Raw genomic sequence first — 14621 nt, 5'->3', positions numbered from 1 at the left:
GAGGCCAACTATCCATTTTGTATAAATTCTAGTTTGTGTTGCAGAAAAATATGCATGCTCAGGAGCGTCCACCTCTTCCCATGAGTTGTGGTTGGGGGAACTGGGGCCCTTGAAACTATATGAAAACCCTCCACCTCCCGAAGTTGCCAGGAGTGGAAGGGAACAAAATAAAAAAAATTGCCAGTGCAGGCGATTGATCACATGCCCCTGTAGGACTAACTATCCTGTGTGATGGGGTCACATATATTCATCATAAACTATGTAACACAAATGCCATCAACTATGACAGGGAAATGTAATAGCAAACAAAAAACTCTAGCTAAAACATGACAGCAGCATTTGGCAGTGTGGAGGCCACACATCGGTGCTGAGTTGGTCATTCAGTACACTGGGAGCCACGGAGGAGGATGGCTGCGGGACCTGTTGATAATGTTATCCTTCTGGCTGACTGTTATAAGGTATGTGGAGACCTCTAACACAAAATGTTGACTTTAATTTTTGTATTAACTAAGGATATTGATCATATCTGCAAAACAGTTGGGTTCGTTCTCGACTCACAATCGGCATTCCTGGGTTCGAATCCCGCGGGGGACAGAAAAGTTGACTTTTTACCTAATGCTTTTGATCACCTCGCAGTAAAAGGTACCCCGGAGTTAGGCAGTTGATGTGGGGTTCCATTCTAGGGAAGGTCAGTAGTCAGTTAATCAATCGACTTTTATAGGTAAAGTGTGAGCGGGAAGTGGGGAGAGATGTAAGAGTAGTCTGGAGAAAAAGCTTCATCGTAGAGAGAGGAGAGCCAGGGCTTAACCTTGAAGCAGCAGGGCCAGGTTGTTTTAACGGATCTGTAGCAGAACCACTCGCACCACACAAAGATCCAGGGAAGGGGGCCAGGTGGGCCAAGCTCCAGAGAAAGGGCCATGAAGGTCAAGCTTCAGGGTAGTGGGGCCAGGAAGGCAAAGCTCCAGGGAAGTGCGGCCAGGAGGGCCAAGCTCCAGGTGAAGGGGGGCCAAGAGGGCCAAGCAGCAGCCAGGATTCCTTGCCTAATGTTCCACTACTGCTACACAATCTCGTATGGAGAGCAATATAGTCATATGAAGGCCCGATTGGCCTAATAGGACGAGTTCTCCTAAAATTATATATTTTTCTAAAAAAAAATCTTATTATAAATATAAATATTGTTTTTATATAAAGGATAAAGCTATCCATTATATTATAATGGATAACTGTAATATATATAGGATTTTTTTAATAGGAGTTAAAATTAACGTATAAATATGACCAAACCTATCTTAACCTAACCTAACCTATCATACGTAACCTAACCTAACCTATCAAACCTAACCTAACCTAATCTATCCTAACCTAACCGATCAAACCTAACCTATCAAACCTAACCTATCAAACCTAACCTAACCTATCAAACCTAGCCTAACCTATCAAAGCTAACCTAACCTCTCCAAACCTAACCAATCCTATCCTATCCTATTCTAACCTAACCTAACATAACTAAGTTTGTAAAAACAACATCACGCTTTTAATTGCTATTATTACATTATGTGCTTAACATAATGTAATAATAGCAATTAAAAAACCTTAGAAATATGGTTTTTAAATAACGAAAATCACTGCCTTGTAGGGAAATCGGGTCTTGCCTATTATCCCAAGTAGCGTTCTGGCAACTACGTACGACATACTTTATATATGTAAAACTGAAAGGGTAAGATTAATGATTCTCACACGAATCTTCTCAATATTTCTTACGTTTTTCTTCACTGTCTAGGGAAGTTGAAAAATTAACTCTCCAAAGTTACTTTTTAAACTTTATTATAGTCTGGCGCTATGGAGATGCGGTATGCAAGGTACACTTTACATTTTCAAAGACAATTTTACCGTGTTTAACATTGGATTATATACTTTTTGAGTAAAGTGGTGGATGAATGCCATAACAAGGGGGTATTAAGAATATATCAATGACTAAATGGATCAATGGGTATCAATGAATAAATTAATCAATGGGTATTAGTAGGGTCATCAGCTGCTGTGTCTGCGTTTGGCTCTGGGTCTTGAAGTGGATGGAAAGTAATTATGTGTTTATAACGTAGTTATAACGTATCGTAGGTGTATCACCACAGATACCACCACCAAACGAGTTGTTGCTAATTATGACTAAAACTTAAAGTTACTTAAAACTACTTAATGCTGGCACCACCTTCGTCTTTGCTGAACATAAGTACTTTAAAGTGACCGGCGACGAAGGATACCAGTCACGGGAGAGTAAAATGAGCGAGTTAAGGATACTACGGGGGGGGGGGGAGAACACAGTCGACTTCTACTATTCACTGGCAACTCTCTGTGAATGAATAACAGGTACGAATGGATAAACCAGATGGACTGTTTAGTATAATATATAATTTTTTAGTTAAGATCAATAAAAAATCCTAATCTATCTTCCCAATCAAGGCAATAGAATGATCAACACTTGTGATGCTGATATACTTGTCCCTTTATGGACAAAGGAAACTCCTTTCATCAGTCCGCAAGGGACATGCATCTACAAATAGACGGAGTAGCAATGGGCTTCCCCTTAGGCCGGCCACATACGTGCAGTTTTAACTGACAGTTATAACTGTTCAGTTAAAACTGCACGTGTATGGGTATCTCAGTTGCTCATTTCGTCAGTTCAACAGAACTGTACAGTTAAACTGCGACAAATGCAGTGTTCCATATTTTTAACTGAAAGGAGTAACTGAACTGAGCGTGTGTGGGGGATTCGTAACTGTACAGTTCTCAACTTCTCATTTCTACAGGTGGTAGCAGTGCAGTTTGAGATGGCACATAAACAAAACCAAGTGATTGTTGAATTCATTGAACTCTATCGATGTGAACCTTGTCTGTGGCAAGTTAAAAGTTACTGCTTACGCTTCTTAGTTTTCTTTTTTCTATTTGCTTGTAGCATTACAAAGAATACACCAAGAGCGGCAAGATCGTACTCCTCGGAATCCATGGTAAAACTGAGAGATTGAACTGTGTGTGTGTGTGCATTTCATTTTTAACTGACGTCAGTTTGAACTGTGACAGTTATAACTGAACAGTCATAACTGTCAGTTAAAACTGCACGTGTGTGGCCGGCCTTAGGAGTGTTATTTGCTAATTTTCATATGGGAACCATCGAAGACAGTCTTCAGTAGCAGACAAAAACCAATTGTATACTGCCGTTATGTAGATGACATTTTCGTCATAGTAAAAGACTTAAACGAACTAATTGATCTAAAAAGCCATCTGGAGAGAGAGTCAGTACTCCGATTTACACATGAAAATAGTGAAAAAACAGTAGGTGTTGTGTTAGTTGTCTCTTCAGAGGAGACAACTAACACAACACCTATACCCCCTATTAGACTATTTTACAGGAACTTCTTTTCCACAGCTCATAAAACGGAGGAAAGGGTCCTGAAAGATATTGTTAATAGAAACGTTATCCCTACAGACAAAAATCAGAGGATACAACTGACGATTTACTATAAAACCAGAAAAACGGCCAGCCTACTCATGAGAAACTCTCCAGACACAAAACAGAACGCTTTAAAAGAGACTAACGTCGTCTATGCCTTCAAATGCCCACTTGGGGACTGTAAGCTCCAAAAAACCCAGTATATAGGCAAGACAACAACATCTCTTTCTAGGCGTTTAACGATGCATAAGCAACAGGGCTCCATTAAGGAACATATAATCTCTTCCCATAACCAAACCATCGCCAGAGAAATCCTAGTAAACAACACAGAAATCATCGATAAATACAGCGATAGCAGGCGGCTTGACGTTTGCGAGGCACTACACATCAAGAAGTCAACACCAGCAATCAACAGCCAATTATTGCACAACTATATTCTACCCACCTCAAGACTCCGCTCCAATATAGAAGCATCAAGAAATATGGACCAATAGGCTTTCTACAAACACTTCTATTCAATACCCATTGTTTCTGTTCTGTCTTGTGTTGATACTTTTAATACCCTGTTAATATCCCCTCTTGTTCTGTCTTGTGTTAATTCCACATCACCCCTACCACCTCACTCAAATGTAGATATAAAATCAGAGATACGTAAGTTCTAATCAGTTGTGTATTTGTGAAGTCTTTGAAAATGTAATAAGTTTTACGAAACGCGCCCGTGTCGCGTCAGACTAGAAATAAAAATGAATTTTGGAGAAGTGATTTTTGATTTACCTCCAACAGTGAAGCGTAATGTACGAAAGATTGAGAAAATTCGTGTTAGAATTATTAATCTTACTTTTTCGGTCATATTTAATAATATATGTCTACAGGAAAGACTGCTACCAAAATATACACTTATATATATATATATATATATATATATATATATATATATATATATATATATATATATATATATATATATATATATATATATATATATATATATATATATACCTCTGGTGCCAATGTGGGGACCCATAGCCTCGGAGAAGAAAATAAAAAGTATTCAGAGGAGACCTTGTGGTTTCTCACTGAACACTAATATTATCTTCTCCTACCACCCCCATTCTTTTGTATGTACACATATATATTTACTTTATTTGAACTTTGTTACAAAAAAGGAGTTACATATGGGTTACAAAGATGGTTGTCATAGGTTGTCGAGTTCCTCCAGCTCCTCAGATGGCGGGCAGGAACCCTGGATGCAGTGCGCATTTCCCCTCTGTATCGCCACACTGAGGCGCTGGAAAAGAAAGCTTGCAGCTCTCGGGTCCCTTTTTGTTTCAATGAGCCTAGAACCCAGTTCCTTCAAAAAACTGGTAGCACTTTTACCCCAGGCGCCGAGCGTCTCAGAAGCAATGGGGACAAAATTGTAGTGGTGATCCAGTTCTCTATACTTACGGGATTTGGCTGCTTCCCTGTGGGTGGCAGCGCCACCTGGTTGTGCAACACTGAGGTTAATGTAGGTGTTAGCCAGGGTTGATACGCACGTGTAGTCCCATACCAACTGCTTCCCATTCTTCCAGGGGTTCACTGTGATACCATCAGGGCGACCAATAAGAGCATCAGAGTTACGGGGCGTTAGGTAACGGGGCTCTTTTTCAGCTGGGCATCCAGCTGTGGTGAGGCTCCTCTTGATGATGTCGTTAACTTCACTGTGCCTCGAGTGCCATCCCCCTGTGCTTTGGCAGAGTAGGCCATGGTGACCGTACCTGTCAGCCACCACCTCGCCGCAAATACACCTATATCTGGTGTGGATTGGGGCAGCAAGGCGGAGGGCCACAGCAATTCGGAGGGCGTGTGGTGTGAGACGCGTGCCAGTTGCCGACATTGGGGTTGCTAACAGGAAATCCCCTGCATGTGGTGCTGCTACTGTTGTGAGGCGAGCAATGTCGTGTTGTGTTGTTGCAGCACCCAGGCACTCTGCAGCAACTTGGTCTACAATGGGACCATCCCAGCTGGATTGCTTGTGGGATTTTGGGGATGGTGGTTGAGGTGATTGGCCTGCACGAGAGGCCCACTCTGTGGCACAGCGTGTAAAATTGGGATCATGTACACCTGCCAGCTGATGTAAGTGGGCAGGTAGAATTTCCTTCACAAGGTCGTCGGATGCTGATAAGGAGGACAGGAAGGCTGGAACAGCGATTTGCGTTGCTGTTCGAACTCCGAGGCCCCCAAGTCTTACGGGAAGAGAGGCTTGTTTCCACTGTAGGTCATCGAGAGAGAGGTTAAGGGCTTTTTCTAGCATTGATTTCAGTAACCGGTCATACTCACTTAGTTTTTGGCTACTGTAAGATGGTGAACACCTCAGAAAGTAGGTTAACCTGGGGAGGGACAGACATCTGGTGATGAGGTAGAGTGCATCATGAGCATCAATATCCTCAATCCTCCCATCCATCCTCTTAAGGTCGGCGATTTTCTTATCAAGGACCTCATCGATGGCTTTCAACCCCAGGGGAGCTCCTAGGAGTGTGCTGTCTTCAGGTTTAGTTTTATGGATATTTGGCAGAAGACCCTCTATTCTCTCTACGATGCCCTGGTTGGAACATATTATTTCACATTTAGAAGGGTTCAGGGTGAGGTCTAAAACTGCACCTTGCTCCTGGATTTTTCTGATGTCCTCCAGGAGGGAGTCTTGGGAACCAGCTAGGGTACCATCATCCAAGAACCAGATGTTAAGCTCACTGGACAGGACCTCTGTGACTTGTTTGATGATTAAGCAGAAAAGGAGAGGAGCGAGGGGGTCACCCTGTTGGACGCCTTCTCGCGAGTCAATTTCATGTTCGCCAAAAAGTAGCTTAAGATCCATACTGTAGCATGAATGTACAAAAGGGTAGAGGGAAGGGAAATGACTATGAACCGCACGGAGTACAGCATCCCTCCGCACCAAATTGAAGGCATTTTTGAAATCTAGCTTGATAAGGGCCTTTTCGTCTGTGATGTTGGCGATGAAGGCTCGAGCTGCATGGGCTGCCGCCTCACACCCTTGTGGAATGCCAAACCCGAGCTGTTTTGGCTTCAGCATGTTGGCCGCTGCATCACTAACTGTTCTTGCAGCTGCCTTTGCGACGAGACGTCGGAGAGAATTGCCCACAGCTATTGGCCTGATCCCTCCATCCTTTTTCTTTAGAGCACAGAGAGATGCTCCAAAAAAGATAGGTCTTATGGACGCTGGTATGTTGCCAGCTAGACATGTGTTGGTGAATCTGGTTAGTTCCACCAAGAGGTTCTTTGCAATGTCACCCAGTGCAGGGTTGAGCATTTGCTTGAGGTGGTTGGGTTTTAGTCCTGTGAACCCACCTGCTGATCCTGTAGGGAAGGACATGGCTGCTTTATGGACCACAGATTCACAGATATATATATATATATATATATATATATATATATATATATATATATATATATATATATATATATATATATACATATATATATATATATATATATATATATATATATATATATATATATATATATATATATATATATATATGTATATATATATATATATATATATATATATATATATATATATATATATATATATATATATATATATATATATATATATTATTAAATATGACCGAAAAAGTAAGATTAATAATTCTAACACGAATTTTCTCAATCTTTCGTACATTTCTTTTCACTGTTGGAGGTAAATCAAAAATCAATTCTCCAAAATTCATTTTTATTTCTAGTCTGACGCAACACGAGCGCGTTTCGTAAAACTTATTACATTTTCAAAGACTTTAGTTTACAAATACACAACTGAATAGAACTTACGCATCTCCGATTTTATATCTACATTTGAGTGAGGTGGATGGGGTGAGGTGGCATTAATAGGTATTAATTTCATCAACACAAGACAGAACAAGAGGTGGTATTAATAGGGTATTAATTTCATCAACACAAGATAGAACACGAAACAATGGGTATTGAATAGAAGTGTTTGTAGAAAGCCTTTTGGTCCATATTTCTTGATGCTTCTATATTGGAGCGGAGTCTTGAGGTGGGTAGAATATAGTTGTGCATTAATTGGCTGTTGATTGCTGGTGTTGACTTCTTGATGTGTAGTGCCTCGCAAACGTCAAGCCGCCTGCTATCGCTGTATCTATCGATGATTTCTGTGTTGTTTACTAGGATTTCTCTGGCGATGGTTTGGTTGTGGGAAGAGATTATATGTTCCTTAATGGAGCACTGTTGCTTATGCATCGTTAAACGCCTAGAAAGAGATGTTGTTGTCTTGCCTATATACTGGGTTTTTTGGAGCTTACAGTCCCCAAGAGGGCATTTGAAGGCATAGACGACGTTAGTCTCTTTTTAAAGCGTTCTGTTTTGTGTCTGGAGAGTTTCTCATGAGAAGTTCCTGTAAAATAGTCCTTTCTTTAGTTTAATAGTAGTTTCTTTTCCACAGCTCATAAAACGGAGGAAAGGGTCCTGAAAGATATTGTTAATAGAAACGTTATCCCTACAGACAAAAATCAGAGGATACAACTGACGATTTACTATAAAACCAGAAAAACGGCCAGCCTACTCATGAGAAACTCTCCAGACACAAAACAGAACGCTTTAAAAGAGACTAACGTCGTCTATGCCTTCAAATGCCCTCTTGGGGACTGTAAGCTCCAAAAAACCCAGTATATAGGCAAGACAACAACATCTCTTTCTAGGCGTTTAACGATGCATAAGCAACAGGGCTCCATTAAGGAACATATAATCTCTTCCCACAACCAAACCATCGCCAGAGAAATCCTAGTAAACAACACAGAAATCATCGATAGATACAGCGATAGCAGGCGGCTTGACGTTTGCGAGGCATGTGGCCACCGCGTGGCCCACAGCGCCCCTCCCGAGCTGAGAGGGGGGGGGGGTAGCCGCGGGTGGCCTGGGGTAGTCGGCGCGCGGGCAGGCGGGGTGGCCGGGCCAAGCGGGCGGGCGGGTGGCCTGGGTGGCCTGGGGGTGGCCCCCGGGCATACACACGTGGATGAGGAATGACCAACAATCCCATCAAACCAGAGCCTGCCTTGCTCTACACTGGGGTGACAATGGCCGGCAGCATCCCCACACTGACGCCGCCTGGCGGAATTCAAAGTCCAACAGGGGCCTGTAATCTCACCACAATTACTCTAGGAGGCCCTGCCCGTATTCCGCCAATTGTCCATCAACACTACACAGGTTATTTGAACCACCTGTTACACCATGAGGCTCTGCCAGCTGCTTCGTGGGTGCCCATTGTCTCTGAGGCTATTTTACTGGTCCTTCCGTACCTCATCGGCCCCAGATTTCACGAAAATTGGGCCTAGACACAACCCGGGATGGCACTCCTGCCATCCCTGCTGGACAACACGGTAACGTCCGTGATTAACGGGGGTGGAGGGGGGAGATTCCCCCCTCCACCCAGCTACGTCCTCGTCCACCTGCTACCCAGCTCAAACTGACGATTTCGCAGGCTAAGGAAACTCAAAATGCCCATACCTCCCCCCCTACTTTGTCTTGACCAATCAGCAGGAAGCCGGCACACCACCATGGTGCCGCTTCCAATCACAGCTGTTCGCGCCCAAAACACAGCTCGGAGCAGAGGGCCTAACCCAATCTCAGGCCTCACTCACCCTCAGGCGTCCTGTGACGTCACAAGGAGGGGGAGGCCTAAAGACAGTCGCGCACTGTCTCACATGGTTGCAACGTTCACCCCTCTGTCCCTCCTCCCTGTAAAACCGTTGGGAGAGTCAAGTACCTCCCTACACCACTTCACTCTCAACTCCCATCCTATTTCACAGAACAGGAAAATTTCTGTAATTCTCTCTACAGAGCAATCACAGACTCCTAACCCGTCCCAAACGACAGTCCTTAACATAAGCTTTCATTCAACACCCCACAAGTATATGTTAGTTTGAAAGCTTCAGTTTCTAGACTCCTTAGAGCGACTAGCCTAATCTAGCAACTAGGAAAACTAGCTGAGGGAATCTAGATTCCCTCACAACTCCCTTGTCCCATTTTCTTCCCCATCGTGCAACAGGTACTCTGAGAGAGAACTCTTATGAACATCAGAGGCCCGAGACTGTTCAACACGCTTCCACTACACATAAGGGGCATAACTGGCAGACCCCTCACAGTGTTCAAGAGAGAACTGGATAAGCACCTCCAAAGGATACCTGATCAACCAGGCTGTGAATCATACGTCAGGCTGCGAGCAGCCGCGTCTAACAGCCTGGTTGATCAGTCAAGCAACCAGGAGGCTGGTCGACGACCGGGCTGCGGGGACGCTATGCCCTGGAAGCACCTCAAGGTAACCTCAATGTATCATCCCCCACTCCAACATCCCTTCGGCCTTCTAACCATTCTCCACTCCACTGTCCCCTCGTCTTCCCCACTATCTCCCACTCCCCCATACCCTCGTCCTCCCTACCATTCCCTCCCTCCCCCGTCCCCTAGTCCTCCCCACCATTCTCCATTCCCCTGTCCCCTCGTCCCCACAATCCCCAACTTACCTGTTCCCTTGTCCTCCCCCAGCTTTCTTCCCTACCCTGTCCCCTCGTCCTTCCCATCATTCCCCACTCCCTCGTCTGATGATCAAATAGTCTGATGTTCCCATCAGAAAATTGGGACCATCAAATGATCTCGGGCAAGATTCACGAAGAAGTTATGCAAACACTTACGAACCTAAACATCTTTTCTCAATCTTTGGCGGCTTTGTTTACAATTAGTAAACAGTTAATGAGCTCAGAAGCACCAGGAGGCTGTTTATAACAATACCAACAGTTGATTGGCAAGTTTTCATGCTTGTAAACTGTTTAATAAATGTAAAAAAAGCTATCAAAAATGGAGGAAAGATGTACACGTTCATAAGTACTTGTTTAACTGCTTCGTGAATCTGGCACCAGATTTTCCCATCACTGAAATATAAGAAAAACAGTTCAAAAAACGAAATGAAAAACAATGTAAAATAAACAAAATTAACTATACTCATGAAATGAACGGTATGGTAAACAACACACCTCAATTCCAACGCAATGTCACACAAAAAAATTAAATAAAAATGAAAATATATCGAAATCTATGAAAATTCAATTTATCAATGAAAATGGAAGCATTGAAATGGAATCTTAACATAATTAGTATAGCGTGTATGTGCAACAGATGGCGCTGTTTTTCAAAAACGCATGCTTTTACCTGTCACAGGGGTGGCATCAATATAAAATTTAAATTTTTTAAATTTTGCCCCGAGGGGCGAGTTTATTGGGCAGCGCCACTCATCTTGTGAGTGAACATACCGCCATAGCAGAATGTACAACACGCCCCAATAGGAAGAAAACCAGCTGGGTTGTTCATCCTGTCACTTGTACCCAGACACAGCTGGGACTTGCTTAACTGTCTCAAGTGAACAGCTCCTCAAACAAGAAGATTAACATTTATCAACCCTTAAAAGCTTACGTTATCTTGCGGGTGCAAAATGGGGAAATCTTTTAAGAACAGTATCAATATTTGACAAATAGTGTTTTCCTAACTCAAACAATGTGGGGTTATTCTACAGTTATTCCTAATGTCTCTCAGGTGTTCACATTCACGTAGATAGTGGTCAAGGCGGTGTCCATCACTCTCACCACAGATTCTGCAACTTCGCTGATCAACTGTTGTTTCCATTCCAAATTTCCATGGATATTTGTATCCAAGACGGATTCTCGCTATTACTGATTCTCTCCCTCGTCGTCCTCCTCTTCGGCCATACTGATTGGGATTGCCAGCTGCAACCATGTTGTACCATCGTACAGATTCACTGGTTTGTGCTTCTATCCTCTTTTCCTCAGTTACCTTGTCACGGTGATGTTGCCTGATAATACCTCTAATTTGTAGTTAAGTCTTGGGTATGAAGTATTCAATATGGTCTCCTTCAGCGCCTTCAGCAGCCAGCACATCTGCTCGTTCATTTCCACATATTCCAACATGGGAGGGGATCCACAGAAACTTGATGACTCTTCCCTGATTGGTAAGTACTCTCACAGCTCTCTTAATTTCAGCGACTATTGCAAGATTTTCTGCCTGATTTTTACTTAGGCTTTGCAGTGCTGCTTTTGAATCGGTGCAAATCACTGCACCATTAGTGTTCCGTTCAAGAAACCTTAACGCCATTACAATGGCAGTTAGCTCTGCTTGCGTTGAAGAGGCATAGTTCTCAATACGTGCTTTTTCTTCATTTCTGCGTTGAAAAGTATTATCCTTGATTACCGTGTATGCTGCACCAGCCCTGCCATTGATAGGATTAGATGACCCGTCAGTGTAGATTTGATCTAGTTCATCTCCGGCTTCTTTGTAAATTTCCTCGAGATACTTGTGCCTCATTTCTTGTGGTATCATGTTGGATTTTTTCATTGCCATTTCATTGATGATGATCTTGCATGAGTCATCCTCCCAGGGAGGTAACCTCTCTACAGGCAGGAGCTCACGGGCTTGCTCAAGCAGGTGAAGCTCTTCAAGGTAGCAGACTGCTCTGTGATGCCATTTTTTGCTTCTCCTGTTTCCCCCTGAAAGTAGCACAGAGCTCAGTTTTTTCTTGGCAATATCATTGTAATGGGGATCTCTGGCTATCCTAATTGCAAGCTTAGCATTCAGCTCCTGAATTCTGCTTTTAACACTGGGAAGGGACAACTCCTCTCGTAGATTAGACGTTTTGGCAGTTCTTGGAACTCCAAGAATAATTGTCATGGCTTCATTTTGAATGCTTTCAAGCCTTTTCATATCGCTTTGGGAGTAGGTGCACAGTACTGGTGCGGCATAGTCTATGACGGAGCGCACATAGGCTGTGTACATCATTTTGAGCACGGCAATAGAGGCTCCATGTCCATTCCAGGTCATAGCTTTCAGTGTCCTGAGTCGACTTTTGCATGTTCCTATGAGTTGATTGAGCTCCTCTTTCTTTCCCTTGTTAGAGCCGACAGTGACGCCAAGGTACCGATAGTGGTCAACCCATTCAAGTGTTACACCATTAATTTGCAGTTCTTCATTTGCTCTCCGCTTGTGATGGAAGTATGCCTTCGTCTTGTTTGTGGAGAGAGTGAAACCGAGCTCAATACATTTCCTTCCGAGGAGTTCAATGGACTGTTCAATTTTTCCCAAGGTGGGAGCTTGTATTAGGACATCATCTGCATATCCCACTTGTTGTGTTCCTTCCGGAAAATCAATATTTGCAATGGCGTTCATAAGTACATTGAATAGTGTAGGGCTTAAGACTCCGCCTTGGGGGGTCCCGAGTTCCATATTCATTGTTCTGGAGACTGCTCCATTGAAGCAAACCTTGGCTTTCCTTCCTGTGAGGTAGTCTTCAACCCATTTCATGAGTCTCCCCTTGACACCCATGCATGCAAGCTCGTCCAGGATCGCAATCCCCTGTGCTTTGTCGAAGGCTCTTTTGATGTCAACAAATACAGAGTACCTAGCCGTGTCATTAGCCAAGTAATTAACTATACAATTTGCTGTGCTCCGTCCTTTAACAAATCCATTGACCCCCTCCCCTAACCTGCCTATTTTGTGCAACAGTCGGTTTAGGATGATCCTTTCAAGCATCTTGCAAGTGCATGACACGAGACTGATAGGTCTGTAATTACCAGGGTCATTTGGCTTCGGTATGGGAATAATTATTGCGTGTTTCCATTGTGTGGGCAACACTCCACTTAGGAATGACTTGTTAAACAGGTGGAGTAGTGGATTCCCAGACACTTCACACAGTGCATTGAGTATGTCGTAGGTGACGCCATCTTCACCAGGTGCTGTACTTTTACCCTTTTTCATAGCGCCCCTTACTTCTTGGGCTGTGATTGGTTCCCCATACTCGTCATCACTAGACAGTGCTCTTGTTATCCTAATTCTTCTGTCATCATGTCGCAGGAGCTGTTCCCTGCTGATTTCTGCAGGGAGGGAGGAGGAGGATGCTGCATCACTCCACTTGTGAATTAGTTCCTCAGCCTTACCCTGGGGGTCTTTGTGAGCCGCAGGCCAGGCTCTGCCCCCCTTAGCTATCTGAATTTTTGCCCACATTTGTCTTGCAGATGTTTCCTGTGCAATAGAGCTAGTGAACTCAAGCCATTGTCTTTCCCGCTCTTTAATCTTCTCCTCCCTGGCTACTTGACACACAGTTTTAAACAACTCTTGGTTACTTTCAGTGGGATGTCTCCGGTACTCTCTACTCATGTCTCGCACATTTGCGTTACGCATCTTTATGTAATCATTCTCATACCATTTTATTTTCTTCCTCTGAGGGTTACTTCGCCAAGGTGTACGGCGCGGAACTCTTAGACAGCTCTCAATTTGGTGGTTAAGGTCATCAACAAATGTGTTAATGTCTTCTGGGATTTGGTATTCAGTGAACCAGTCACTCATCCTGTTTATGAAGTGCGGCCTCATATCTGGTCCGAGTGATAACCTTTTTCTTTTATTTGTCTCTTTCCTTCTCTTGCTCATGTCGACGGTGGTAATCAGTGCCCAATGGTCACTACATAAACTGTGCACAATGTGTGTACTGGCATCCGTGTCCTGTGCATTCAGCAGGAGAGCATAGTCTAATCTTCCTCCTCTGAGGTGAGTTGGCTGTTCATCACCCAGGACCCTAAGGTTTTCACTTCCCCTGACAAAGAGTGACAGTTTCCGTCCATTGACATTGGGCTGATGACAGTTGGCACCAAAGTGTGGGTGTCTGGCATTCAGGTCACCGACCAGCAGGGTAGGGTCTTCATTAACAAACTCAGGCAGTGTGTCAAGGTCAAGTTTACTCTGCGGCACATATAGGTTGATTATATGTAGAGCATTATTGTTTAAGTAAAGGGTTACTCCCAGTGATTCAAACTCATCCCCCATGTGCAGGTCATCAATAATTTGTGCGGGAATGTTGTTATTTACAAAAGTGATGAGACCCCGTTTTCTTTCCCGAGAGGGCAGGGAGAACTTGCGATAACCGCTGAACCTGGGGTTGAAGTCATCACCTACCATTGTCTCCTGTAGCACTATAACGTCAGTTTGGTGTTCACGAGCGTATTGTATGATGTCATTAATTCTATTGCAAACGCCATTGCAGTTCCATTGTAGGATAGTGAGACTTTCTTCAGCGTGGTTACCCATCGTGGAGGTGTTGGTCATCAGA

General features: G+C 43.5%; 1 pseudogene; it reads left to right on the top strand.

Annotated features, from left to right (window-relative positions):
- The first annotated feature begins 394 nt into the window (after positions 1-394).
- The window catches only part of LOC138352606 (nicotinamide phosphoribosyltransferase-like), a 203224-nt pseudogene continuing 188997 nt past the window's right edge, over positions 395-14621 (top strand).

Source organism: Procambarus clarkii, chromosome 54 (assembly GCF_040958095.1).
Source record: "Procambarus clarkii isolate CNS0578487 chromosome 54, FALCON_Pclarkii_2.0, whole genome shotgun sequence".
Lineage (NCBI taxonomy): Eukaryota > Metazoa > Arthropoda > Malacostraca > Decapoda > Cambaridae > Procambarus > Procambarus clarkii.
This window is presented reverse-complemented; position numbering and strand designations above follow the sequence as displayed.